Raw genomic sequence first — 26941 nt, forward strand, 5'->3', positions numbered from 1 at the left:
GCACTGTCCTTACTGTATACTCTCGACCCTCTCTATACATTAACCTCTCTATATACACTAACATCTTTGTATATCTCTCTTTAAATTAGCCTCTCTGTGTACCCCAGCCTCACTGTTTACTCTAGCATCTCTGTATACTCAAGCCTATCTACATACACGAGTCTTCTGTATTGTGTATTAACTAGCCTTTCTTCTGTATGCTGTAGTCTTCTATATATACCAGCTTCTCTGTACACCCTTGCATCTCTGTAAACACTGTGTAAACTAGCCAGTCTTATGTATACACTAGACTCTCTGAATACACTAAACTCTCTGTATACCACAGCCTGTCTTCTGTATACACTAGACTGTAAAATCTAGCTAGAATACACCAGCCTGTCTTCTGTACCCACTAGACTCTCTGTATACACTACCCAGTCTTCTGTATAGAATGTCAGCTTTCATGTATACCCTTTCTGTATACACTAGCTTCTCTATATGCACTGTCCTTTCTGTATACACTTGACTCTCTCTATACACTAACCTCTCTATATACACTAACATCTTTGTATTTGTCTTTAAACTAGCCTCTCTGTGTACCCCAGCCTCACTGTTTACTCTAGCATCTCTGTATACTCAAGCCTATCTACATACACGAAACCTGTATTCTGTATTCACTAGCCTTTCTTCTGTATGCTGTAGTCTTCTATATATACCAGCTTCTCTGTACACCCTAGCACTGTAACAGTGCTAGGTTCCTGTATTACAGAAACAGAACACCAGCAATAAGGTGTATACTGTGCAGGAGGCACACAACACCGACTCTAACTTCTGCACTGCAGATGCATGTATTGCAGAAATTGAACACCAGTAATAAAGGGTAGCTTCAGGTGTGTACTGTGCAGGAGGCACATAACACCCACTGTAACAGTGCTAGGTTCCCAAGCAGTAAAGACACTGTCCCTGCCTATCGTCCTCTTTCCCTGACCACCGCAACACACTATACAAGGCCGCCGTGCTGGCGGCCTTATATAGTGTGGGGTGTGTACTAAACCCCCCTGAGCTATAATTGGCCACAGGAATCCTGCCTGTGGTGAATTGTGGCTCTCCTCACACAGGATGTCACATCTGTTCTTATTATATAGAACCTATTATGCTCCTCGTAAACTTTTTCAGTTTGGCCGAACGGCTGGACGCAAGTTGCCCCCGGTGCGGGAACATGGGGGGAGACATGATGCACATGTTTTGGAGATGCCCGAAGTTGATCCGCTACTGGACAGAGGTGACAGGAACCATTGATCGGGTGGTTGGAACCTCCACCAGGATGGGGGCGAAGTATTGTCTCCTGGGATTAGTTGAAGGAGTTGGAAACTCGGGAAGTAGCCAGATGGCAGTTCTGAGATGCCTATTTCAGGCAAGGAAACTGATTGCCCAGCCCTGCTTAGCCTCCAATGTTGGCAATGACTTGTTTTTTTTTCGCTTGTTTCCCAAGATGACCATGTTGGCGTTTGTCAAGATGGTTGAGAGTTCCCGAAGAGATCGCCTATGGCCCCATCACCTTCAAAGTGCCTGATCTTGTCTGGTCTCGGAGGCTAAGCATTGTCGGGCCTGATTAGTAACTGGATGGGAGACCAACTGGGAATACCAGGTGCCGTAGGATTCTTTTTATGTTGTTGGCGTTGACATGGGGTTTTTTTTCCGCTTGTTTCCCAAGGTGATCATCTTGGCATTTGTCAAGAGGGCTGAGAGAGCCCAAAGAAATCTCCTACGGCCACATCCCCCTGAAAGCGCCCGATCTCATCTGATCTCAGAGGCTAAGCAGGGTCCGGCCTAGATAGTATTAAAGGTGCCGTAGGAATCTTTTTATATTGTTGGCTTTGACCTGTTTTTCTTTCGCTTGTTTCCCAAGGTGACCATTTTAGCATCAGTCAAGAGTTTTGAGTATGTCCCAAAGCGTTCGCCTGAGGTCACATCACCCTGAAAGCGCCCGATCTCAGAGGCTAAGCAGGGTCTGGGTCAGATGGGAGACCGGCAGGGTCTATGTTGTTGGCGTTGACCTTTTTTTTTTCACTTGTTTCCCAAGATAACCATCTTGGTATTTGTCAAGAGGGTTGAGAGTGTCTAAATAGAACACCTATGGCCACATCACCCTGAAAGCGCACAATCTCATCTGATCTCGGAGGCCTAGCAGTGTACGGCCTGGTTAATACCTGTATGGGAGACCATCTGTGAATACCAGGTGCCCAACAAGAGGGTTGAGAGTGCCCAAAGAGATCATCTACGGCCCCATCACCCTGAAAGCGCCCAATCTCATCTGATCTCAGAGGCTAAACAGTGTCGGGCCTGGTTAGTACCTGGATGGGAGACTGCCTGGAAATACCAGGTGCCATAGGCTTCTTTTTTTGTTGTTGGCTTTGAACTGTTTTTTTCGCTTGTTTCTCAAGGCGACCATCTTGGCGTTTGTCAAGAGGGTTGGGCGTGTCTTGAAGAGAACGCTTACGGCCACATCACCCTAAAAGCACCCGATCTTGTCTGATTTCAGAGGCTTAGCAGCATCAGGCCTGGTTAGTACCTGGACGGGAGACTGCCTGGGAAGACCAGGTGACATAGAAGGATCTGGCCTGGTTAGTGTCTTGATTGGGAGATCGCCTGGGAATTCCGGATGCCGTAGGATTCTTTTTATGTTGTTGGCTTTGACCTGTTTTTTTTCCCTTGTTTCCCAAGGTGACCATCTTGGCATTTGTCAAGAGGGTTAAGAGTGCACAAAGAAATTGCCTACAGGCACAACACCCTGAAAGCGCCCAATCTCGTTTGGTCTCAGAGGCTAAGCAGGGTTGGGCCTGGTTTGTACCTGGATGAGAGACCTCCTGGGTTTTCCAGATGCCGCAGGCTTCTTTTTATGTTGTTGGCGTTGACTTGTTTTTTTTGTTTGTTTCCCAAAGTGGCCATCTTGGCGTTTGTCAAGAGGGTTGAGCGTGCATTTGATCTCAGAGGCTAAGCAGGGTTGGGACATGGTTAGTACCTGGATGGGAGACCGCCTGGGATTTCTCGATGCCATAGGCTTTAGTTTTAAGTTGTTGGCATTGACTTATTTTTTTATTTTTATTATTCTTTTATTAAGTAGAACAACATAAATATAACAGTCAACCATACAGCATGACCCAGGGTCACAATTACATGCTAACAAAAAATAGGCAGCCAAATATTTCTGGGTTCTCAGAGGGGAGTCCTACAGTTTCATGCAGAAAATAGAGAAACCCCACCTCCGACATGTAGTACAGTATAACTAGTGCAGCTCCGTTCGGACAAATGTAATCATGGAGAACAACTGGGACCACAGCGAGCCAGCTTATCATGACCTACGTGAACTAGAGTAAAATATGAGCCGGTCATGTCCAGAACCCTGGGGTTCTTCTGGGTCCCGAAGGCTAGTAAGGAGACAAGGCATAGTCAAAAGGGAGGACGGGGGAAGAAGAGAGTGCAAAGACGGAGAGAGAGGAGGTGGGGGGATGGCGACGGGGAAAAAAAGAAAAATAAAGACAAAAAGGGAGGGGGGGAATGCCACCCAGGGCAGACATGGCCTACGTAGGTAAACGTTAGATGTTCAGTCGTTTTCTGGGACGGAGGCACTGCTCACCTCCCGAATGTAGTCTCGAGTACCAGTGAAATACCTCCAGGGCCTCCATGTAACACTAAATGCCTCTTCAGTGTTGTGAAGGGTGGCGGTCAATTCTTCCATCCGGAGAATATGATTGACTTTGGAATACCACAGCACCTTGGATGGGAGCTGAGGCTGCCTCCACAGTGCGGGAATGCAGGCCCGGGCGGCATTCAGGAGTTGCATTGTGAGGGTTTTTTTGTATTTTCGAACAGGCTGTTCGGTCAAGTGTAGAAGGCACGCTACTGGGAACCCAAAAGTTCCTCAAGGTCGGGCATGCCCAGAAAAGGTGTCCCATGGTCCCCATATCTGAATTTCACCTCCAACAAACATCCGGGATCGATCTATCCATTTTATTCAGAAGGTATGGGACTCTATACCAGCGTGAGACTATCTTGTATCTTGATATTGGTTTGCGATGGAAGCTTTATGTACTAAGGTCAGGATCTTCCCTATCTGTTGTGGGGTAAATGTGATGCCTAAGTCCCTCTCCCATTTGTGGATAAATGGTGGGGGTCGACTCCTCCTCCTGACTACTCAATAGTTTGTACAGGAGGGAGAGGGTGTGTCGCACAGGTTCCCTTTTGTGACAGATGGATTCATAGGGTGTCAGGTCTCTAGGAGTGTAGGGGGCCCTTTGTATGGCCAGAAGAAAGTGACAAAGTTTATAAGCACTAAACAAGTCAAGCGGAGGGTCAGAAAGCTCGGCGACAGTTTGCGTGGTCGGGAGCCCTCCCGTGGGCCACACCTCTCCCAGATGCTGTTTCCCCACCACTGTCAACTGTCGCAGTTTCTTGTTGGTAAATCCTGGTGGGAAGTCTGGATTACCTATAACCGGAGTCATTGGTGATGGCAGGGGAGCAATGTGTGTGCAGCGGAACAACCTCCGCACAACAGCCAACCTAGCTCCCACTACGGGGTGACCTCTGAGGTCTTTTGGTAGGGAGGACAGGAGCCACGGGGAGGTCAATAGGGGAATGGATCCATCCTCAATCTCCATCTCCACCCACTGCTTGTGTGGGCCATTACAATGCCAATCAACGACTCTCTCTAGCAGAGTCACTCTGTAGTATTGTCTGAGATCTGGGACACCCAGACCCCCCTTGTCCTTTGGTCTGGCAAGCAATTGCAAACGGGCTTTGGGCAGTTTGCGCGCCCAAATAAAGTCCCGGAGCAGCACCTGCAGTCGTCTGAAAAAAATTGGGGGTAACCGGATCGGTAATGTCTGGAACATGTATAAGATCCGAGGGAGGGCCATCATTTTGAATGCATTACAGCGCCCGAACCAGGTCAGTGTTAAACCATGCCAGTTTCCCAAATCAGATTTCAGTCTATCCAGGAGAGGAACAAAATTAAGCAGGTACAATTGCGCTAAATCCGCTGCGATGTTAACGTATAGATTTTTCAGCCCAGTAGAATGGAAAAGAGGTGCGGAGCCTCTTGGCCTCACCATCCGGGACCGATATATTCAATACAGCCGACTTGGCGCAATTGTTTTTATAGTTTGATAGGCTGCCGTGTCGCTGTAGAGACGCAAGTATTTTGGGAAGCAAAATGTGTGGATTGGAGACGGAAAAAATTAGATCGTCAGCGTACGCCGCAATTTTGTGGTGTGCCGAGGGTTTGGATATGCCAGTAATATTCGGGTCATTCCAAACGTGACACATAAGTGGTTCCAGTGTCAGAATTAAAATTAGGGGAGACAGAGACCACCCCTGCCTCGTCCCATTAGTGATGGGGAAAGAGTCCGAGCACCACTCGGTCACCCGTACCGCTGCCGATGGCGTGGAGTAAAGCGACATTACCCAGCTCATCATGTTGGGGCCAAGACCTATATGTTCCAGGGTGGCCTGCATAAAGTGCCAAGGTGACCATCTTGGCGTTTGTCAAGAGGGTTGAAAGTGCCTGAAGAGATTGCCTACGGGCACATCACCCTGAAAGCACCCGATCTCGTTTGATGTTGGAGGCTAATAGAGTCGGGCCTTGTTAGTACCTGGATGGGAGACCGCCTGGGAATACCAGGTGTCGTAGACTTCTTTTTATGTTGTTGGCGTTGACCTGTTTTTTTTTCGCTTATTTCCCAAAGTGACCATCTTGGTGTTTGTCAAGAGGGTTGAGAGTGCCTAAAGAGATTGCCTATGGCCACATCACTCTGAAAGCACCCAATCTCATCTGATCTTGGAGGCTAAGAAGAGTCGGGCCTGGTTAGTACCTGGATGGGAGACCACCTGGGATTACCAGTTATTGTAGGCTTCTTTTTATGTTGTTGGCGTTGATTCGTTTTCTTTTTTTTGCTTGTTTCCCAAGGTGACCATCTTGGCATTTGTCAAGAGGGTTGAGAGTGCCCAAAGAGATCGCTTACAGCAGCATCACCCTGAAAGAGCCCAATCTCGTCTGATCTCGGATGCTAAACAGTGTCGGGCCTGGTTAGTACCTGGATGGGAGACCGCCTGGGAATACCAGGTGCCATAGGCTTCTGTTTTTTTTGTTTTTTTATTTAGTAGTATGCGACATACAATGCAAAGGCAACTTCACAGAATGTGTGATACAAATAGTTACAAACAAATGATCATATTGCATGGATATCAGAGCCAATGGTAAGACGTCTGAGGAAAATAGCACGTGTACAGCTTTGCGGTCATATCAAGATGAGATTAAAGCTCCATCTCGTTGGGATCCTCTACCACTTAAAATATTATTGATACTAGCCCTGCTACCCTCGAAGAGTTTAGATATCCATAGATAGGGGAAGAGTATTGTGTAGTAGTCAAATGGGGTCGGAACATACCATTTTCTTTTCCCTTTTTTGAGTTAAGAAGGGAAATAGTAGAACTGAAAGGAGGGAGAAGGGGAAAGAGAAGATTGGGGAAGGAAATGGCAGAAAAGGAAAAGAAGGGGTAAGGGGGTGTCGTGGGTAGAGTGGATAGGATGGGGTCCCCTCCCAGGGAGCAAGAGACGCCCTCGGCTCACCAGCTCATCAGCTGTCCAACGTTTGGAACAGCGATCTCCAACGATCACCATGAGCTTACTATGTCTCGCGGAGGTATTCTTCCGAAAAGCGAAACTGGGTCCAGTAGAACCATCTGTTCCCATGCTCCTCCGTTTTATCCCTCATTGTGGCAGTCAGGTCTTCCATTCGTTCAATATCATTTACCCTTGCGAACCACTGGGTCACCATTGGAGCAGATTGCTCTTTCCACTGACTTGGGATACAGGCCCTAGCTGCATTGAGGAGATGTTTAAGTAAGGACTTATGATAACGCTTTCTCGACATAGGAGTTAGATTGAGAAGAACTGCTGCGGGATCATTGGCTAAGGAAATGTCTGTGAACTTGTGGATGAGTCTCAGGACAGGCTGCCAGAATGTTTGTAATTTAGGGCTTTCCCAGAAAATGTGGAGAATGGGGCCACATTTGGTCCACAGCGACAGCAGCGGTCAGATTGACCGGGGAATATTTTGGCCAACACCACCGGTGTACGATACCAGCGTGTGATCAGCTTATATGAGATCTCCTGACATTTACTGCAGAGTGACGACTTTTGGGCGAAAAAGAGTATTCTGTCCTTCTGTGGTTTGGAGAATGTAGTTTGTAAGTCCCTTTTCCATTTAGCTAGGAAGGGTGGATCCGTGGAGGATTGTGCGTCTGTCAGGATTTGGTAGGACCTAGAGAGGGAACCACGAACTGGGCCATCATCCAGGCAAAGTTCCTCGAAGGGGTGGAATTGTCTAGAGAAGAACGAATGGTTAGGTAGTGATTCGAGGAAATGGATTAGCTGTCTAGCTCTCCAGCTATCCAATGCAACAGGTACTTGCTCTAGCAGTATGGTCCCCATGGGAATCAAGCCCGTGGGTCCAAGAAATAGGGCTGCTCTCAGAAGCCCTTTCGGGGCTTGCCTGGTAAAGGCCTGGTCAGACAGGCCCGGAGGGAATCTAGGATGTCCAATAATTGGGGTCATAGGAGAAGGGAAGTTAGTCAGGTGGGAAAGGTGAAAAAAACTATCCATCTCGGCGAGCGAGGGGCCAATTAACGGGTGAGTAGTCACACAGGGCTCCAATGGCCTCCCCGCCCAAGGCAGACCAGCCAGTGGAACCCGCGCCATCTCCTGCTCTAGCTTGACCCATAGCTTCAGTTCCCCATGCCGGTGTCTTATCACATATGGTCCCCCATCGGATAGTGTCCGCTGTGTACTGCGCATTCCGAAAATAGCCGAGCATGAACGGCGCCTGCGCACTGAGTCCAGGTTCTATCCCCACTATCCAAGTGGACATAGAGTAAGAATATAAAAGAGCCGAGCGCAGCGAGGCAAAGCCCGAAGCGTGGCGAGCTAAGCTCGCCTGCAAGGGACCCTCTAATATTCACAACCCTATGTCCGCTTGGATGGTGGGGCTACCACCTCCACTCACCGCGCAGGCGGCGTTCAGCTTTGGAGATTTTCCGAAGCTTCGTCTGCTCCGTACTGCTCATGCGCAGTACGGCGCGGACACTATATCATGACCGGACAGTATATGGCAGAACACCGGCACCAGTCAACCACCGGTGTCATGTGCGTCGCTGTGTAATATAGAGCAGGGTCCGGGAAGCCAATACCTCCCCGCAATTTCGGTCGCAATAGCATTGCCCTACCAATACGCATATGTTTTCCGCGCCAGAGGAACTTGATAAAGATTGAGCGAACCGCATGAAAGAAAGTCTGGGGTATTTTGATAGGTAAGGCTTGTAGTAGATACAGAAGTCGTGGCATCGTGTTCATCTTCAACACATTACAGCGTCCGAACCATGACAGAGCTAGTGGGTCCCATCTTTTAAGGTCCGCTGTAAGCCCATAGGCTTCTTTTTATGTTGTTGGCTTTGACCTGTTTTTTTTGCTTGTTTCTCAAGGCGACCATCTTGGCGTTTGTCAAGAGGGTTGGGCGTGTCTTGAAGAGAACGCTTACGGCCACATCAACCTGAAAGCACCCGATGTCGTCTGATTTCAGAGGCTAAGCAGCGTCAGGCCTGGTTAGTACCTGGATGGGAGACTCCCTGGGAAGACCAGGTGCCATAGAAGGATCTGGTCTGGTTAGTGACTTTTTTTTTTTTTTAATTCTTTATTTACGGATTGCAGGTAATACAGAGACAAACTGTAAAAGACATAGATCCCTCAGTTTTCCAGGTTAACAAAAATACATAGTTAATACTTTGTGGGGGACCGGGGGAAACCTAACAACTTATGTCAGCAGCAGCCCCAGCCGTGGCTAGGCCACCACATTATCCCACTCTAATGATCTGGCACCCCAGTGTCTACTTATAAACCAGGGCAGTCCCCGGGGCGATCCCCCTCAAGGCCCAAACTGAGGGGCCTCTAACATCGGTCACCTTCATTCTACTGGTCAAAGAGCTCAGCCGGGACCACCCCGAGGGCCGCCAACCCCTGGCTGGGAAATCGAGGGAACAAAACGAAAAGATCCTTGCAATCACCATGTATTTTAATTATACTTGGGAGTTAGGGGGTAGGGAAAGAGGGGGGAGCAAATGGGCAGGAGAAGGGTATGGGGGTAGAAAGAATGAAAGTTATAGGGGGCTAACAGTGCTACGAGGCAGACGGGGGAGAGAGTGAACCAGGGTGGTATACGAGAAGGGAGAGAAAGAAAGAGGACTCCGATGGGTTCCCGCGACCGGACCCTTCCCTCTATACACGTGCCAGAGCCTACAGATAGGATCTGTATGCATCGGAAAACCTGAACAGGCTCCAAGACAACCAACGAGCAGTGTGCTCTTCCTCCCTGTCGCCTAACGCTGATGTGAGCTGTTCCATACGGTAGATGTCGCAAACTCTTGCAAACCAGTGAGACACCAGTGGAGCGGCCTGCTGTTTCCACATGCTAGGTATACATGCCTTGGCCCCACTCAGAAGATGTTTTAAGAGAGATTTATGGTACTTCTTGCTCGAGAGTGGGGTCAGATTGAGGAAGATCGCAGCTGCGTTGTTCTGGAGATCAATAGCCGTGAGGTCAAAAATGATATTGAGAACCTGTCTCCAGAAATGGGCCAGTTGAGGGCATTCCCAGAAGATATGTAGTAACGTGCCGGCTTGTTCACCGCATCTCCAGCACAAAGGGCTGTGACCGGGAAACATAGCCGCCAGGACAGTGGGGGTCCTGTACCATCGGGTCAAAATTTTATAAGCTATTTCCTGGTATTTACTACATAGGGATGACTTGTGCGCAAAAAGAAGCACGCGGTTCTTCTGGTCTGGCGAGAGCCGGACATGCAGGTCTCGCTCCCATTTTTCCACGAACACCAGGTTACCCTGGGAGAGTTGGTCCAGTAGGATGCGATATGACAGGGAAAGAGACCCTCGGGTCGGTTCCTCTCCTGAGCATACCTCCTCAAACGATGTTAGGGGTCTGCGGAATTCGCCACTGTTTGGCAAAGATTTCAAGAAGTGGGAGAGTTGGGCAAGCTTCCACTGTCCCAGGGCCGTGGTTGCTAACGCCTCGTACATAGTGGAGACCGCTGTCCACGTCCTAGGGCCAAGAAAAGAAGAGGCCCGCACAAGGTCCCGGTCAGGGTCGAGGCGGAAAGACTTTTCCGTCATGCCGGGTTCAAAGCGTGGGTGTCCAATAATAGGAGTCATGGGCGAAGGGAAACTGGGCACGCCCGTCAGGGTAAAATATCTGTCTAGCTCTTGTAACGTTGGCTCAATGAGTGGGTGTGCCCACGTCGCTCCCGACCAGCCCGGTCCACTCCAGGGCAAACCCTCAAGTGGAAATGGTACGGATTCACGCTCCAGACGAACCCACAGCTTATCCTTCAGGTGTCTGCACCAGTCAACTACTCTGTTCATGTGCACCGCCGTATATTACCATGCCGGATCTGGGAGGCCAATCCCTCCCTTGTCTTTTGGTCTGAGCAGTAATGTTCGGCTGAGTCTTGGAGGCCTGCCCTGCCATACGTATCGAATAAAGATGGAGCGCATGGCTTTAAAAAATGATTGGGGGATTTTTATCGGTAAGGCTTGTAATAGATACAAGAGTCTGGGCATTACATTCATTTTGAGCACATTGCATCTCCCAAACCAAGAGGTCGCCAACTTTGACCACCTCTCTAGATCTACGGCAACATTTTTTAGAAGCGGTTGGAAATTCAATTGGAAAATCAGATGTGGGTCCGGGGGAACCAGCGACGGGAGGTTTGCCGAAGCTAGGTACTCGTCAATGGCCGCTGTGCCGGCCTGGAGGGCGTCTCCTGAGTCCCGGGGGTGCAAGTTATAAAGGGCTTCATAGAAAGATCGGATGAAGCTTGGCACCCGAAGGGGAGGTTATGGTTGGAATGAAGGACGCGTTGCGTTGGGCACGCAGGGAGTTCGCTAGGGACCTACTACACTTGACTCCATATTCATAATACGTCCTGCGGACCCACATGAGTCTGGTTCTAGCCTGAAAGAGAGAGAAATCTCTGATTTGTTCTCTAAGATCTCTCACCTCCACCTCCAGCGCAGCAGTCGGCTGGGATTTGTGTCGTTGTTCACACGCATGCAACTTGGCAATAAGTTTGGAGAGAGCCTCAGTTTTGGCCACTTTGAGTCTATGACCATGTTTAATAAGAATGCCCCTAATGTAGCATTTATGAGCCGCCCATAACATGAGGGGGTTGGAAACAGAATCACGGTTATGATCAAAGTAACTTTCTAATTCCCTAAGCAGGTCTGCGTGGGTCTCAGGGTCCTTCAGGAGAGACTCGTTCAGTCTCCACCAGGACTGACCACGCGACTCCTGTTGTAGCTTCAGCATCAAAGAAATCGGGGCATGGTCAGACAGGGCTATGTGGCCTATCTGAGCGTCTGTGACCGCCGGGATAGCATTGTGGGCGACTAAAAACATATCTATACGTGAGTAAGAACCACGAGCGGTGGAAAAGAACGTATAGTCCCTATCCTGTGGGTGAAGCGTACGCCACACATCGATCAGTCGGTGGGAGTGTAGCAGGTCTCTTATGTGTGAACGCGTTCTCGCAGAAATCGCAAAGGTGCCCGATGATGAGTCTCTGCGGGGGTCCAAGGTGAGGTTAAAGTCCCCCCCAATGATCAAAGTACCCTCTGAGAATGCAGCCAGGGCATCCAAGGATGCTTCTAAGGCCGGCAGCTGGTCCACATTCGGCATGTATAGGTTGGCAAGAGTAAAAGTTTGCGAGTGGAGAGTTCCCTTAATGAAGAGATATCTCCCTTCACTATCGGCTTGGACAGCTAACAGGCGCCACGGCAAGTTTTTAGCAAGAAGAACACACACTCCTCTCGATTTGGAAGTAGGGGACGTGCTGTGGTGGGCCAGGGGGAAGTGCTTACTATAAAGCCGTGGTATTTGGTCTGTCCTGAAATGGGTCTCCTGGAGGAAAACTATTTGGGGCTTCATCCGCCACAATTCTGTTAGGCAGCTGGACCTTTTTTCAGGTACATTCAGCCCTTTCACATTACAGGAAACCAGCTTCAGGGCCATGACGGCAGTGGTACCCGGCCGGCGGTCCCCACCAGAGTCAGTAGTAGATATAGAGTTCAAGCACAGAGGAAGAGGAGGAGAAAAAGGAAAAGCAGTAACGAAGCGGAGAAGGTCCGGAGTTAGTAGGGAGGAGGAGGGTAGGAGGGGTGGGGATAGATCGGGGAATTGCTAAAGCTCCTATCGGAGAGAACCTGCCGGTTAGGGCAGAGGGGCCTAGTGGGGGAAGAGGTAAGGCACTGCAGAGGGAGGAACTCGTCGGTGCAGTACCCCTCCAGCATCCCATGGTCCATGCAGTCGCAATCGGGCGTGCACGGAGCTTCTTTGGCATCTTAACTACGACATCAAACGCATTATAGAACATCACTGCAGCAGGTATCGGGCAGTTAACAACAGTAGAACAGTGCATAATTAGACCAACATATTAAACTTTTCAACACAGAGTATAGATAACTTTATACCACCCAGGCACCCACCCCTCCCCCCCCCCCAGAAAAAAAAAAAAAAGGAAAAAAAGGGGGGGGGGGGAGGAGGAGAGGGGGAGGGAGCAGGAACGCCGCCCAGGGGCACCCGGGGGCACCACCAGGCAGTCCAAAAACACAAAGAGCGCCGAGACTAGGGCACCTGTAGATAAACAGTAACGAGAATGGTGAACAGTACCGCCAATAACTCAGGGCTTCGTCCAGGAAGCGCAGTGTCCAACTCTGTTCTTCCAATGTCCTTCCTCTCCCCTAGCTGGGGCGCTGGGAACAATGGCCCGTGGCATGGTAAACAACACAAAGCTGGATACTCCAGCCGTCTATGTTGGTAGAGAAAAAGAAAACAAAAAAAAAAGGGTATAACACAGGAATAACGGAAAATTACTGTACTCTCTCAGGGTTCACGATCTTGAGGGGCCTGCGATCTCTGATGTTGGGATCGACGGTGGCGTCTCACTCTCTGTTGCCTGGTTGAGGGGTTGTTCGTCGGGGCCACTGCTCCCTGGGGGACAACAGGAGCCAACCAGTCGGGGACCTGAACTGAGGGCAGGCCCAAAGCCTCCAGAAAGGACGGGACCTCCGAAGGGTGTCGTAGCGCAAGGGGCCTCCCATTTTTGCGCACTATAAGGTGAAACGGATGGCCCCACTTGTATGGAATCCTAGGTTCAGTTAGGTGTTCCAGAAGGGGTCGCAGACAGCGTCTCATCTGGAGGGTCTTGCGGGATACATCTGGCAGAAGGGTGACTTGGGCCCCGTCAAAATCAATGCTGCCTTTGCGCCACGCCGCTTGCAGGACATCCTCCCTAACTGAGTAATTGTGGAGACAGCATAAAACGTCACGTGGCCGGTTCTCTGTGGGGCTCCTGGGGCCCAGGGTCCTGTGGACTCTATCAATGGCTATTACTGTGTCAGCAGCGCGGTCCAGACAGGCGTTAAATATAGCTGTAACTGTGGCTTTGAGGTCTGCCTGGCCAGCGGCTTCGGGCAAGTCTCTGATCCTGATGTTGCGTCTGCGGTTGCGATTCTCAAGGTCATCCACTAGGAGTTGCAACTGTGTGACTCTTTCAGCAAGGGTATCATGTGCGGCTTGCAGGCCAGAAACATCAGTGGTCAGGGAGGTCACATCCGATGCCAGGGTGGTCACCCGCTCGTTCGTAGCCGACACGTCACGTTTGACCCCTGCGATTTCATGTCGCAAGGTCATTTCAATCCTGGCTGCCATACAGCTAAAGTCTGCTTTAGTGGGAAGGTTTTGGAGTAAAGCTAGGATGGCCTTGTCCCCCAATAATGCCGGTGCTGGTGGCAGCGGTGGGTCCCCCTGTGTGTCTGAGGTAAGAGCAGCCCGGCCATTCGGTCCTGGGATGAGGCTTCCACTGCGGGAGGGTCTCTGGGACAGTTGGGATTTGTGAGGGAACCAGGGTGGCAGGCCGCTATGGTCCGGGCTGTCAAGCGAGGCCATGGACAGTGAGCGGGGGAGACACGGGGACAAGTCACTAGGCGGGGAGAACGGGGGCATGTCGTGTCCCTGCATAGCAGTCTGCTCACCTTCCCTCTGTACCGCGTGTCCTGGAGCGCCGGAGGCCGCGGGCGCCATCTTGGCTGGATCCGGCGTGGAGGCCGGAGGCTGCAGCGGGACCAAGTACCTGTCCATGGCAGCAGCGGCGGACCCCGCTCGGCTGGCTGTGTTCCGCCGAAGCGCGGGGATGTCGGCGATGCCGAAATATGCGACCAGACTGTGGTAAAGGGGTGTGGAGGGGTCACGGACCGGGAGCTCCGGAAAAGAGCGTCCTCACTCCTTCATGCCTAGGTCACGCCCACCCTGGTTAGTGTCTTGATTGGGAGATCGCCTGGGAATACTGGATGCCGTAGGCTTCTTTTTATGTTGTTGGCTTTGACCTGTTTTTTTTAGCTTGTTTCCCAAGGTGACCATCTTGGCCTTTGTCAAGAGGCTTCAGAGTGCCCAAAGAGAGTGCCTACGGCCAAATCACCTATATAGTATCTTATATATAATAACTAAAAATATTATTTATTATTATAGATATAGATATATAGTATAGTGATTTGGCCGTAGGCACTCTCTTTGGGCACTCTGAAGCCTCTTGACAAAGGCCAAGATGGTCACCTTGGGAAACAAGCTAAAAAAAACAGGTCAAAGCCAACAACATAAAAAGAAGCCTACGGCATCCAGTATTCCCAGGCGATCTCCCAATCAAGACACTAACCAGACCAGATCCTTCTATGGCACCTGGTCTTCCCAGGGAGTCTCCCATCCAGGTACTAACCAGGCCTGACGCTGCTTAGCCTCTGAAATCAGACGAGATCGGGTGCTTTCAGGTTGATGTGGCCGTAAGCGTTCTCTTCAAGACACGCCCAACCCTCTTGACAAACGCCAAGATGCTCACCTTGAGAAACAAGCAAAAAAAAACAGGTCAAAGCCAACAACATAAAAAGAAGCCTATGGGCTTACAGCGGACCTTAAAAGATGGGACCCACTAGCTCTGTCATGGTTCGGACGCTGTAATGTGTTGAAGATGAACGCGATGCCACGACTTCTGTATCTACTACAAGCCTTACCTATCAAAATACCCCAGACTTTCTTTCATGCGGTTCGCTCAATCTTTATCAAGTTCCTCTGGCGCGGAAAACATATGCGTATTGGTAGGGCAATGCTATTGCGACCGAAATTGCGGGGAGGTATTGGCTTCCCGGACCCTGCTCTATATTACACAGCGACGCACATGACACCGGTGGTTGACTGGTGCCGGTGTTCTGCCATATACTGTCCGGCCATGATATAGTGTCCGCGCCGTACTGCGAAGCAGACGAAGCTTCGGAAAATCTCCGAAGCTGAACGGCGCCTGCGCGGTGAGTGGAGGTGGTAGCCCCACCATCCAAGCGGACATAGGGTTGTGAATATTAGAGGGTCCCTCGCAGGCGAGCTTCGCTCGCCACGCTTCGGGCTCGGCCTCGCTGCGCTCGGCTCTTTTATATTCTTACTCTATGTCCACTTGGATAGTGGGGATAGAACCTGGACTCAGTGCGCAGGCGCCATTCATGCTCGGCAATTTTCGGAATCTGTGTTGCTGTGTACTGCGCATGCGCAGTACACAGCGGACACTATCCGATGGGGGACCATATGTGATAAGACACCGGCATGGGGAACTGAAGCTATGGGTCAAGCTAGAGCAGGAGATGGCGCGGGTTCCACTGGCTCGTCTGCCTTGGGCGGGGAGGCCATTGGAGCCCTGTGTGACTACTCACCCGTTAATTGGCCCCTCGCTCGCCGAGATGGATAGTTTTTTTCACCTTTCCCACCTGACTAACTTCCCTTCTCCTATGACCCCAATTATTGGACATCCTAGATTCCCTCCGGGCCTGTCTGACCAGGCCTTTACCAGGCAAGCCCGAAAGGGCTTCTGAGAGCAGCCCTATTTCTTGGACCCACGGGCTTAATCCCCTCGGGGACCATACTGCTAGAGCAAGTACCTGTTGCATTGGATAGCTGGAGAGCTAGACAGCTAATCCATTTCCTCGGATCACTACCTAACCATTCGTTCTTCTCTAGACAATTCCACCCCTTCGAGGAACTTTGCCTGGATGATGGCCCAATTCGTGGTTCCCTCTCTAGGTCCTACCAAATCCTGACAGACGCACAATCCTCCACGGATCCACCCTTCCTAGCTAAATGGAAAAGGGACTTACAAACTACATTCTCCAAACCACAGAAGGACAGAATACTCTTTTTCGCTCATAAGTCGTCACTCTGCAGTAAATATCAGGAGATCTCATATAAGCTGATCACACGCTGGTATCGTACACCGGTGGTGTTGGCCAAAATATTCCCCGGTCAATCTGACCGCTGCTGTCGCTGTGGACCAAATGTGGCACCATTCTCCACATTTTCTGGGAATGCCCTAAATTACAAACATTCTGGCAGCCTGTCCTGAGACTCATCCACAAGTTCACAGACATTTCCTTAGCCAATGATCCCGCAGCAGTTCTTCTCAATCTAACTCCTATGTCGAGAAAGCGTTATTATAAGTCCTTACTTAAACATCTCCTCAATGCAGCTTGGGCCTGCATCCCAAGTCAGTGGAAAGAGCAATCTGCTCCAATGGTGACCCAGTGGTTCGCAAGGGTAAATGATATTGAACGAATGGAAGACCTGACTGCCACAATGAGGGATAAAACGGAGGAGCATGGGAACAGATGGTTCTACTGGACCCAGTTTCGCTTTTCGGAAGAATACCTCCGCGAGACATAGTAAGCTCATGGTGATCGTTGGAGATCGCTGTTCCAAACGTTGGACAGCTGATGAGCTGGTGAGCCGAGGGCGTCTCTTGCTCCCTGGGAGGGGACCCCACCCTATCCACTCTACCCAAGACACCCCCTTACCCCTTCTTTTCCTTTTCTGCCATTTCCTTCCCCAATCTTCTCTTTCCCCTTCTCCCTCCTTTCAGTTCTACTATTTCCCTTCTTAACTCAAAAAAGGGAAAAGAAAATGGTATGTTCCGACCCCATTTGACTACTACACAATACTCTTCCCCTATCTATGGATATCTAAACTCTTCGAGGGTAGCAGGGCTAGTATCAATAATATTTTAAGTGGTAGAGGATCCCAACGAGATGGAGCTTTAATCTCATCTTGATATGACCGCAAAGCTGTACACGTGCTATTCTCCTCAGACTTCTTACCATTGGCTCTGATATCCATGCAATATGATCATTTGTTTGTAACTATTTGTATCACACATTCTGTGAAGTTGCCTTTGCATTGTATGTCGCATACTACTAAATAAAAAAAATAAAAAACAGAAGCCTATGGCACCTGGTATTCCCAGGCGGTCTCCCATCCAGGTACTAACCAGGCCCGACACTGTTTAGCATCCGAGATCAGACGAGATTCGGCGCTTTCAGGGTGATGGGGCCGTAGGTGATCTCTTCGGGCACTCTCAACCCTCTTGACAAATGCCAAGATGGTCACCTTGGGAAACAAGTGAAAAAAAAAACAGGTCAATGTCAACAACATAAAAAGAAGAATACGGCACCTGGTATTCCAACGCCATCTCCCATCCAGGTACTAACTAGGCCCAACCCTTCTTAGCCTCAGAGAAGAGAAGAGATAGGGCTCTTTCAGGATGATGCTGCTGTAAGCGATCTCTTTGGGCACTCTCATCCCTCTTGACAAATGCCAAGATGGTCACCTTGGGAAACAAGCAAAAAAAAAAAAACGAATCAACGCCAACAACATAAAAAGAAGCCTACAATAACTGGTAATCCCAGGTGGTCTCCCATCCAGGTACTAACCAGGCCCGACTCTTCTTAGCCTCCAAGATCAGACGAGATTGGGTGCTTTCAGAGTGATGTGGCCATAGGCAATCTCTTCAGGCACTCTCAACCCTCTTGACAAACACCAAGATGGTCACTTTGGGAAATAAGCGGAAAAAAAACAGGTCAACGCCAACAACATAAAAAGAAGTCTACGACACCTGGTATTCCCAGGCGGTCTCCCATCCAGGTACTAACAAGGCCCGACTCTATTAGCCTCCAACATCAAACGAGATCGGGTGATGTGCCCGTAGGCAATCTCTTCAGGCACTTTCAACCCTCTTGACAAACGCCAAGATGGTCACCTTGGGAAACAAGCAAAAAAATATAAATAAGTCGGAAGCTAGAGACAATACGGCCCGAGTCCTCAATTTAATCCATGCGGCGCATGTACAGGGAAGGCCCTTGCTTATGTTGTCAACGGACGCGGAGAAGGCCTTTGACAGGGTGGCCTGGCACTTTATGCAGGCCACCCTGGAACATATAGGTCTTGGCCCCAACATGATGAGCTGGGTAATGTCGCTTTACTCCACGCCGTCGGCAGCTTTACGGGTGACCGAGTGGTGCTCGGACTCTTTCCCCATCACTAATGGGACGAGGCAGGGGTGCCCTCTGTCTCCCCTAATTTTAATTCTGACACTGGAACCACTTATGTGTCATGTTCGGAATGACCCGAATATTACTGGCATATCCAAACCCTCGGCACACCACAAAATTGCGGCGTACGCTGACGATCTAATTTTTTCGTCTCCAATCCACACATTTTGCTTCCCAAAATACTTGCGTCTCTACAGCGACACGGCAGCCTATCAAACTATAAAAACAATTGCGCCAAGTCGGCTGTATTGAATATATCGGTCCCGGATGGTGAGGCCAAGAGGCTCCAGTCCGCTTTTCCATTCTACTGGGCTGAAAAATCTATACGTTAACTGGGCGTTGACATCGCAGCGGATTTAGCGCAATTGTACCTGCTTAATTTTGTCCCTCTCCTGGATAGACTGAAATCTGATTTGGGAAACTGGCATGCTTTAACACTGACCTGGTTCGGGCGCTGTAATGCATTCAAAATGATGGCCCTCCCTCGGATCTTATACATGTTCCAGACATTACCGATCCGGTTACCCCCAATTTTTTTCAGACAACTGCAGGTGCTGCTCCGGGACTTTATTTGGGAGCGCAAACCGCCCAGAGCCCGTTTGCAATTGCTTGCCAGACCAAAGGACAAGGGGGGTCTGGGTCTCCCAGATCTCAGACAATACTACAGAGTGACTCTGCTAGCAAGAGTCGTTGATTGGCATTGTAATGGCCCACACAAGCAGTGGGTGGAGATGGAGATTGAGGATGGTTCCATTCCCCTATTGACCTCCCCGTGGCTCCTGTCCTCCCTACCAAAAGACCTCAGAGGTCACCCCGTAGTGGGAGCTACCTTGGCTGTTGTGCGGAGGTTGTTCCGCTGCACACACATTGCTCCCCTGCCATCACCAATGACTCCGGTTATAGGTAATCCAGACTTCCCACCGGGATTTACCAACAAGAAACTGCGACAGTTGACAGTGGTGGGGAAACAGCGTCTGGGAGAGGTGTGGCCCACGGGAGGGCTCCCGACCACGCAAACTGTCGCCGAGCTTTCTGACCCTCCGCTTGACTTGTTTAGTGCTTATCAACTTCGTCACTTTTTTCTGGCCATACAAAGGGCCCCCTACACTCCTAGAGACCTGACACCCTATAAATCCATCTGTCACAAAAGGGAACCTGTGCGACACACCCTCTCCCTCCTGTACAACCTATTGAGTAGTCAGGAGGAGGAGTCGACCCCCACCATTTATCCACAAATGGGAGAGGGACTTAGGCATCACATTTACCCCACAACAGATAGGGAAGATCCTGACCTTAGTACATAAAGCTTCCATCGCAAACCAATATCAACATACAAGATAGTCTCACGCTGGTATAGAGTCCCATACCTTCTGAATAAAATGGATAGATCGATCCCGGATGTTTGTTGGAGGTGAAATTCAGATATGGGGACCATGGGACACCTTTTCTGGGCATGCCCGACCTTGAGGAACTTTTGGGTTCCCAGTAGCGTGCCTTCTACACTTGACCGAACAGCCTGTTCGAAAATACAAAAAAACCCTCACGATGCAACTCCTGAATGCCGCCCGGGCCTGCATTCCCACACTGTGGAGGCAGCCTCAGCCCCCATCCAAGGTGCTGTGGTATTCCAAAGTCAATCATATTCTCCGGATGGAAGAATTGACCGCCACCCTTCACAACACTGAAGAGGCATTTAGTGTTACATGGAGGCCCTGGAGGTATTTTACTGGTACTCGAGACTACATTCGGGAGGTGAGCAGTGCCTCCGTCCCAGAAAACGACTGAACATCTAACGTTTACCTACGTAGGCCATGTCTGCCCTGGGTGGCATTCCCCCCCTCCCTTTTTGTCTTTATTTTTCTTTTTTTCCCCGCCGCCATCCCCCCACCTCCTCTCTCTCCGTCTTTGCACTCTCTTCTTCCCCCGTCCTCCCTTTTAACTATGCCTTGTCTCCTTACTAGCCTTCAGGACCCAGAAGAACCCCAGGGTTCTGGACATGACCGGCTCATATTTTACTCTGGTTCACGTAGGTCATGATAAGCTGGCTCGCTGTGGTCCCAGTTCTCCATGATTACATTTGTCCGAACGGAGCTGCACTAGTTATACTGTACTACATGTCGGAGGTGGGGTTTCTCTATATTCTGCATGAAACTGTAGGACTCCCCTCTGAGAACCCAGAGCTATTTGGCTGCCTATTTTTTGTTAGCATGTAATTGTGACCCTGGGTCATGCTGTATGGTTGACTGTTATATTTATGTTGTTCTACTTAATAAAAGAATAATAAAAATAAAAAAAATAAGTCAATGCCAACAGCTTAAAAACTAAAGCCTATGGCATCGAGAAATCCCAGGCGGTCTCCCATCCAGGTACTAACCATGTCCCAACCCTGCTTAGCCTCTGAGATCAAATGCACGCTCAACCCTCTTGACAAACGCCAAGATGGTCACCTTGGGAAACAAAAAAAAAAAACAAGTCAACGCCAACAACATAAAAAGAAGCCTGCGGCATCTGGAAAACCCAGGCGGTCTCCCATCCAGGTACAAACCAGGCCCAACCCTGCTTAACCTCTGAGACCAAACGAGATTGGGCGCTTTCAGGGTGTTGTGCCCGTAGGCAATTTCTTTGTGCACTCTCAACCCTCTTGACAAATGCCAAGATGGTCACCTTGGGAAACAAGGGAAAAAAAACAGGTCAAAGCCAACAACATAAAAAGAATCCTACGGTATCCGGTATTCCCAGGCGATCTCCCAATCAAGACACTAACCAGACCAGATCCTTCTATGTCACCTGGTCTTCCCAGGCAGTCTCCCATCCAGGTACTAACCAGGCCTGATGCTGCTAAGCCTCTGAAATCAGACGAGATCGGGTGCTTTCAGGGTGATGTGGCCGTAAGTGTTCTCTTCAAGACACGCCCAACCCTCTTGACAAACGCCAAGATGGTCGCCTTGAGAAACAAGCGAAAAAAACAGTTCAAAGCCAACAACAAAAAAAGAAGCCTATGGCACCTGGTATTTCCAGGCGGTCTCCCATCCAGGTACTAACCAGGCCCGACACTGTTTAGCCTCTGAGATCAGATGAGATTGGGCGCTTTCAGGGTGATGGGGCCGTAGGTGATCTCTTTGGGCACTCTCAACCCTCTTGTTAAGCGCCAAGATGGTCACCTTGGGAAACAAGCGAAAATAAACAGGTAAACGCCAACAACATAAAAAGAAGCCTACGGCACCTGGTATTCACAGATGGTCTCCCATACAGGTATTAACCAGGCCGTACACTGCTAGGCCTCCGAGATCAGATGAGATTGTGCGCTTTCAGGGTGATGTGGCCATAGGTGTTCTATTTAGACACTCTCAACCCTCTTGACAAATACCAAGATGGTTATCTTGGGAAACAAGTGAAAAAAAAAAGGTCAACGTCAACAACATAGACCCTGGTGGTCTCCCATCTGACCCAGACCCTGCTTAGCCTCTGAGATCGGGCGCTTTCAGGGTGATGTGACCTCAGGCGAACACTTTGGGACATACTCAAAACTCTTGACTGATGCTAAAATCGTCACCTTGGGAAACAAGCGAAAGAAAAACAGGTCAAAGTCAACAATATAAAAAGATTCCTACGGCACCTTTAATTAGGTACTATCCAGGCCGGACCCTGCTTAGCCTCTGAGATCAGATGAGATCGGGCGCTTTCAGGGGGATGTGGCCGTAGGAGATTTCTTTGGGCTCTCTCAGCCCTCTTGACAAATGCCAAGATGATCACCTTGGGAAACAAGCGGAAAAAAAAAAACATGTCAACGCCAACAACATAAAAAGAATCCTACGGCACCTGGTATTCCCAGTTGGTCTCCCATCCAGTTACTAATCAGGCCCGACAATGCTTAGCCTCCGAGATCAGACAAGATCAGGCACTTTCAAGGTGATGGGGCCATAGGCGATCTCTTCGGGCACTCTCAACCATCTTGACAAACGCCAACATGGTCATCTTGGGAAACAAGCAAAAAAAAAACAAGTCATTGCCAACATTGGAGGCTAAGCAGGGTTGGGCAATCAGTTTCCTTGCCTGAAATAGGCATCTCAGAACTGCCATCTGGCTACTTCCCGGGTTTCCAACTCCTTCAACTAATCCCAGGAGACAATACTTCGCCCCCATCCTGGTGGAGGTTCCAACCACCCGATCAATGGTTCCTGTCACCTCTGTCCAGTAGCGGATCAACTTCGGGCATCTCCAAAACATGTGCATCATGTCTCCCCCCATGTTCCCGCACCGGGGGCAACTTGCGTCCGGCCGTTCGGCAAAACTGAAAAAGTTTACGAGGAGCATAATAGGTTCTATATAATAAGAACAGATGTGACATCCTGTGTGAGGAGAGCCACAATTCACCACAGGCAGGATTCCTGTGGCCAATTATAGCTCAGGGGGGTTTAGTACACACCCCACACTATATAAGGCCGCCAGCACGGCGGCCTTGTATAGTGTGTTGCGGTGGTCAGGGAAAGAGGACGATAGGCAGGGACAGTGTCTTTACTGCTTGGGAACCTAGCACTGTTACAGTGGGTGTTATGTGCCTCCTGCACAGTACACACCTGAAGCTACCCTTTATTACTGGTGTTCAATTTCTGCAATACATGCATCTGCAGTGCAGAAGTTAGAGTCGGTGTTGTGTGCCTCCTGCACAGTATACACCTTATTGCTGGTGTTCTGTTTCTGTAATACAGGAACCTAGCACTGTTACAGTGCTAGGGTGTACAGAGAAGCTGGTATATATAGAAGACTACAGCATACAGAAGAAAGGCTAGTGAATACAGAATACAGGTTTCGTGTATGTAGATAGGCTTGAGTATACAGAGATGCTAGAGTAAACAGTGAGGCTGGGGTACACAGAGAGGCTAGTTTAAAGACAAATACAAAGATGTTAGTGTATATAGAGAGGTTAGTGTATAGAGAGAGTCGAGTGTATACAGAAAGGACAGTGCATATAGAGAAGCTAGTGTATACAGAAAGGGTATACATGAAAGCTGACATTCTATACAGAAGACTGGGTAGTGTATACAGAGAGTCTAGTGGGTACAGAAGACAGGCTGGTGTATTCTAGCTAGTTTTTACAGTCTAGTGTATACAGAAGACAGGCTGTGGTATACAGAGAGTTTAGTGTATTCAGAGAGTCTAGTGTATACAGTCGGCGAGTGTATACATAAGACTGGCTAGTTTACACAGTGTTTACAGAGATGCAAGGGTGTACAGAGAAGCTGGTATATATAGAAGACTACAGCATACAGAAGAAAGGCTAGTTAATACACAATACAGAAGACTCGTGTATGTAGATAGGCTTGAGTATACAGAGATGCTAGAGTAAACAGTGAGGCTGGGGTACACAGAGAGGCTAATTTAAAGAGAGGCTAGTATATACAAAGATGTTAGTGTATATAGAGAGGTTAATGTATAGAGAGGGTCGAGAGTATACAGAAAGGACAGTGCATATAGAGAAACTAGTGTATACAGAAGACAGGCTTGGGTATACATCAAAGCTGACAGTGTATACAGAAGACTGGGTAGTGCATACAGAGAGTCTATTGGGTAAAGAAGACAGGTTGGTGTATTATAGCTAGTTTTTACAGTCTAATGTATACAGAAGACAGGCTGTGGTATACTGAGGGTTTAGTGTATTCAGAGAGTCTAGTGTACAGAAATGCAAGGGTGTACAGAGAAGCGAGAAGCTAGTATATATAAGGCTAGTGAATACAGGCTAGTGAATACAGAATACAGACTCGTGTATGCAGTTAGGCTTGAGTATACAGAGATGCTAGAGTAAACAATGAGGCTGGGGTACACAGAGAGGCTAATTTAAAGAGAGGCTAGTATATACAAAGATGTTAGTGTATATAGAGAGGTTAGTGTATAGAGAGAGTCGCGTGTATACAGATAGGACAGTGCATATAGAGAGACTAGTGTATACAGAAGACAGGCTTGGGTATACATCCAAGCTGACAGTGTATACAGAAGACTGGGTAGTGTATACAGAGATTCTAGTGGGTACAGAAGACAGGCTGGTGTATTCTAGCTAGTGTTTACAGTCTAGTGTATACAGAAGACAGGCTGTGGTATACAGAGGCGTTTAGTGTATTACAGAGATGCAAGGGTGTACAGAGAAGCTAGTATATATAGAAGACTACAGCATACAGAAGAAAGGCTAGTGAATACAGAATAAAGGCTGGCTTCTACGGAGAGGCTACCACTACGGAGATGCAGAACACTATCTAGGGTATATAGAGAGGCTAGATTATACAGAGAGGCTAGTGCATAGAGTGAAGCTATTGTATATAGAAGCCTGGTTAGTGTATACAGAGAAGCTAGTGTGTACAGAAGAAAGGCTAGACAGGCTATAAAGAGAGACAAGTTTTTACAGAAGACAGTTTGGGGTATACAGAGATGCTAGTTTATACAGAGAGACTAATGTATACAGAAGACAGGCTAGGGCATAAAGAAGACAGAAGACGGGCTAGTGTATTCAGAACATAGGCTAGTGTATATCGAAGACAGGCTATTGTATGCAGAAGACCGGCTAGTGTAAACATGCTGGTGTATATAGAGAGGCTAGTGAATTTAGAGGGTAGGCTAAGTGATAACAGAAGACAATCTGGGCTATACAGAGACATTTCATCATTTCATCTAGCTCACATCTCTAATGGATTTTGTCTCATTGCCATGTTATGCCTTTTCATTCTTATGCTAAATATAGATCACTACACGATTTTAATCATCCACATCAAGCATGCAATAAAACTATCATACATCAAAATAAACCATGTACTCTTTTGCTCTATTTTGCATATTTGTACCGGGACTGTGAGTATGTGACATAGAGTAAGAATATAAAAGAATATAAAAGAGCCGAGCGCAGCGAGGCCAAGCCCGAAGCTCGCCTGCGAGGGGCCCTCTAATATTCACAACCCTATGTCCACTTGGATGGTGGGGCTACCACCTCCACTCACCGCGCATGAAAATCTCCGAAGCTTCGTCTGCTCCGTACTGCGCATGCGCAGTACGGCGCAGACACTATATCATGGCCGGACAGTATATGGCAGAACACCGGCACCAGTCAACCACCGGTGTCATGTGCGTCGCTGTGTAATATAGAGCAGGGTCCGGGAAGCCAATACCTCCCCGCAATTTCGGTCGCAATAGCATTGCCCTACCAATACGCATATGTTTTCCGCGCCAGAGGAACTTGATAAAGATTGAGCGAACCGCATGAAAGAAAGTCTGGGGTATTTTGATAGGTAAGGCTTGTAGTAGATACAGAAGTCGTGGCATTACGTTCATCTTCAACACATTACAGCGTCCGAACCATGACAGAGCTAGTGGGTCCCATCTTTTAGGGTCCGCTGTAAGCCCATAGGCTTCTTTTTATGTTGTTGGCTTTGACCTGTTTTTTTTGCTTGTTTCTCAAGGCGACCATCTTGGCGTTTGTCAAGAGGGTTGGGCGTGTCTTGAAGAGAAAGCTTACGGCCACATCAACCTGAAAGCACCCGATCTCGTCTGATTTCAGAGGCTAAGCAGCGTCAGGCCTGGTTAGTACCTGGATGGGAGACTGCCTGGGAAGACCAGGTGCCACAGAAGGATCTGGTCTGGTTAGTGTCTTAATTGGGAGATCGCCTGGGAATACTGGATGCCGTAGGCTTCTTTTATGTTGTTGGCTTTGACCTGTTTTTTTTAGCTTGTTTCCCAAGGTGACCATCTTGGCCTTTGTCAAGAGGCTTCAGAGTGCCCAAAGAGAGTGCCTACGGCCAAATCACCCTGAAAGATCCCAATCTCATCTGATCTCGAAGGCTAAGCAGCGATGGGCCTGGTTAGTTCCTGGATGGGAGACAGCTTGGGAATATCAGGTGCCGTAGGCTTCTCATTATGTTGTCGGCGTTGACCTGTTTTATTTTCCCTTGTTTCCCAAGGTGACCATCTTGGCATGTGTCAAGAGGGTTGAGAGTGCACAAAGAAATTGGCAAAAAGAAAAGATAAGATTGCGCTATGGACAAATTTACCCGTTTGCTAGACAAGTTTAAATAAGTGAATGTTAAAATGATTATAATAAAGTGAACTGTGAAGGGTTAAAGCTGCCTGTGCTTGAAACCTATCCCTCTAGATGGGAATAGATTAGAAATGTGAAAAGTAAAATAAGCTTTGGCGCTAAAACCTAAATGGTGTACTAAAAATGCTAATACTCTACAAATTACATAAAATGAAGCCCAATGTGGGAATTTCACCAATACACTGTATACGTGATATTAAAGCTATATGTAAATGGAAATGTGTATCCGTTATCCTACATAGTAACTATGCACAAGTGTGGTAAAAAATAATGACTATGCACAAGTGTGGTAAATGATATGATAAAAATTACAACTAATCTATCACAACTAAAAATGTAGGTGCTTTGAC

The 26941-nt window shown here is 48.7% G+C and overlaps 8 pseudogenes; 4 read left to right on the plus strand and 4 right to left on the minus strand.

The window, feature by feature from the left end:
* Positions 1-2255: 2255 nt before the first annotated feature.
* On the plus strand, positions 2256-2374 carry LOC143949721 (5S ribosomal RNA; annotated as a pseudogene).
* A 3397-nt stretch (positions 2375-5771) lies between these two features.
* LOC143947603 (5S ribosomal RNA) lies at positions 5772-5890 on the plus strand (annotated as a pseudogene).
* A 103-nt stretch (positions 5891-5993) lies between these two features.
* LOC143949293 (5S ribosomal RNA) lies at positions 5994-6112 on the plus strand (annotated as a pseudogene).
* Positions 6113-17405: 11293 nt separating this feature from the next.
* LOC143948422 (5S ribosomal RNA) lies at positions 17406-17524 on the minus strand (annotated as a pseudogene).
* A 323-nt stretch (positions 17525-17847) lies between these two features.
* Positions 17848-17966, minus strand: LOC143947935 (5S ribosomal RNA; annotated as a pseudogene).
* A 3541-nt stretch (positions 17967-21507) lies between these two features.
* Positions 21508-21626, minus strand: LOC143948881 (5S ribosomal RNA; annotated as a pseudogene).
* A 695-nt stretch (positions 21627-22321) lies between these two features.
* LOC143949537 (5S ribosomal RNA) lies at positions 22322-22440 on the minus strand (annotated as a pseudogene).
* A 3844-nt stretch (positions 22441-26284) lies between these two features.
* LOC143949307 (5S ribosomal RNA) lies at positions 26285-26403 on the plus strand (annotated as a pseudogene).
* The last annotated feature ends 538 nt before the right edge of the window (positions 26404-26941 follow it).

Source organism: Lithobates pipiens, unplaced genomic scaffold, assembly GCF_037356315.1.
Source record: "Lithobates pipiens isolate NorthernLeopardFrog02 unplaced genomic scaffold, aLitPip1_a1.2 Scaffold_30, whole genome shotgun sequence".
In the NCBI taxonomy this organism is placed as follows: domain Eukaryota; kingdom Metazoa; phylum Chordata; class Amphibia; order Anura; family Ranidae; genus Lithobates; species Lithobates pipiens.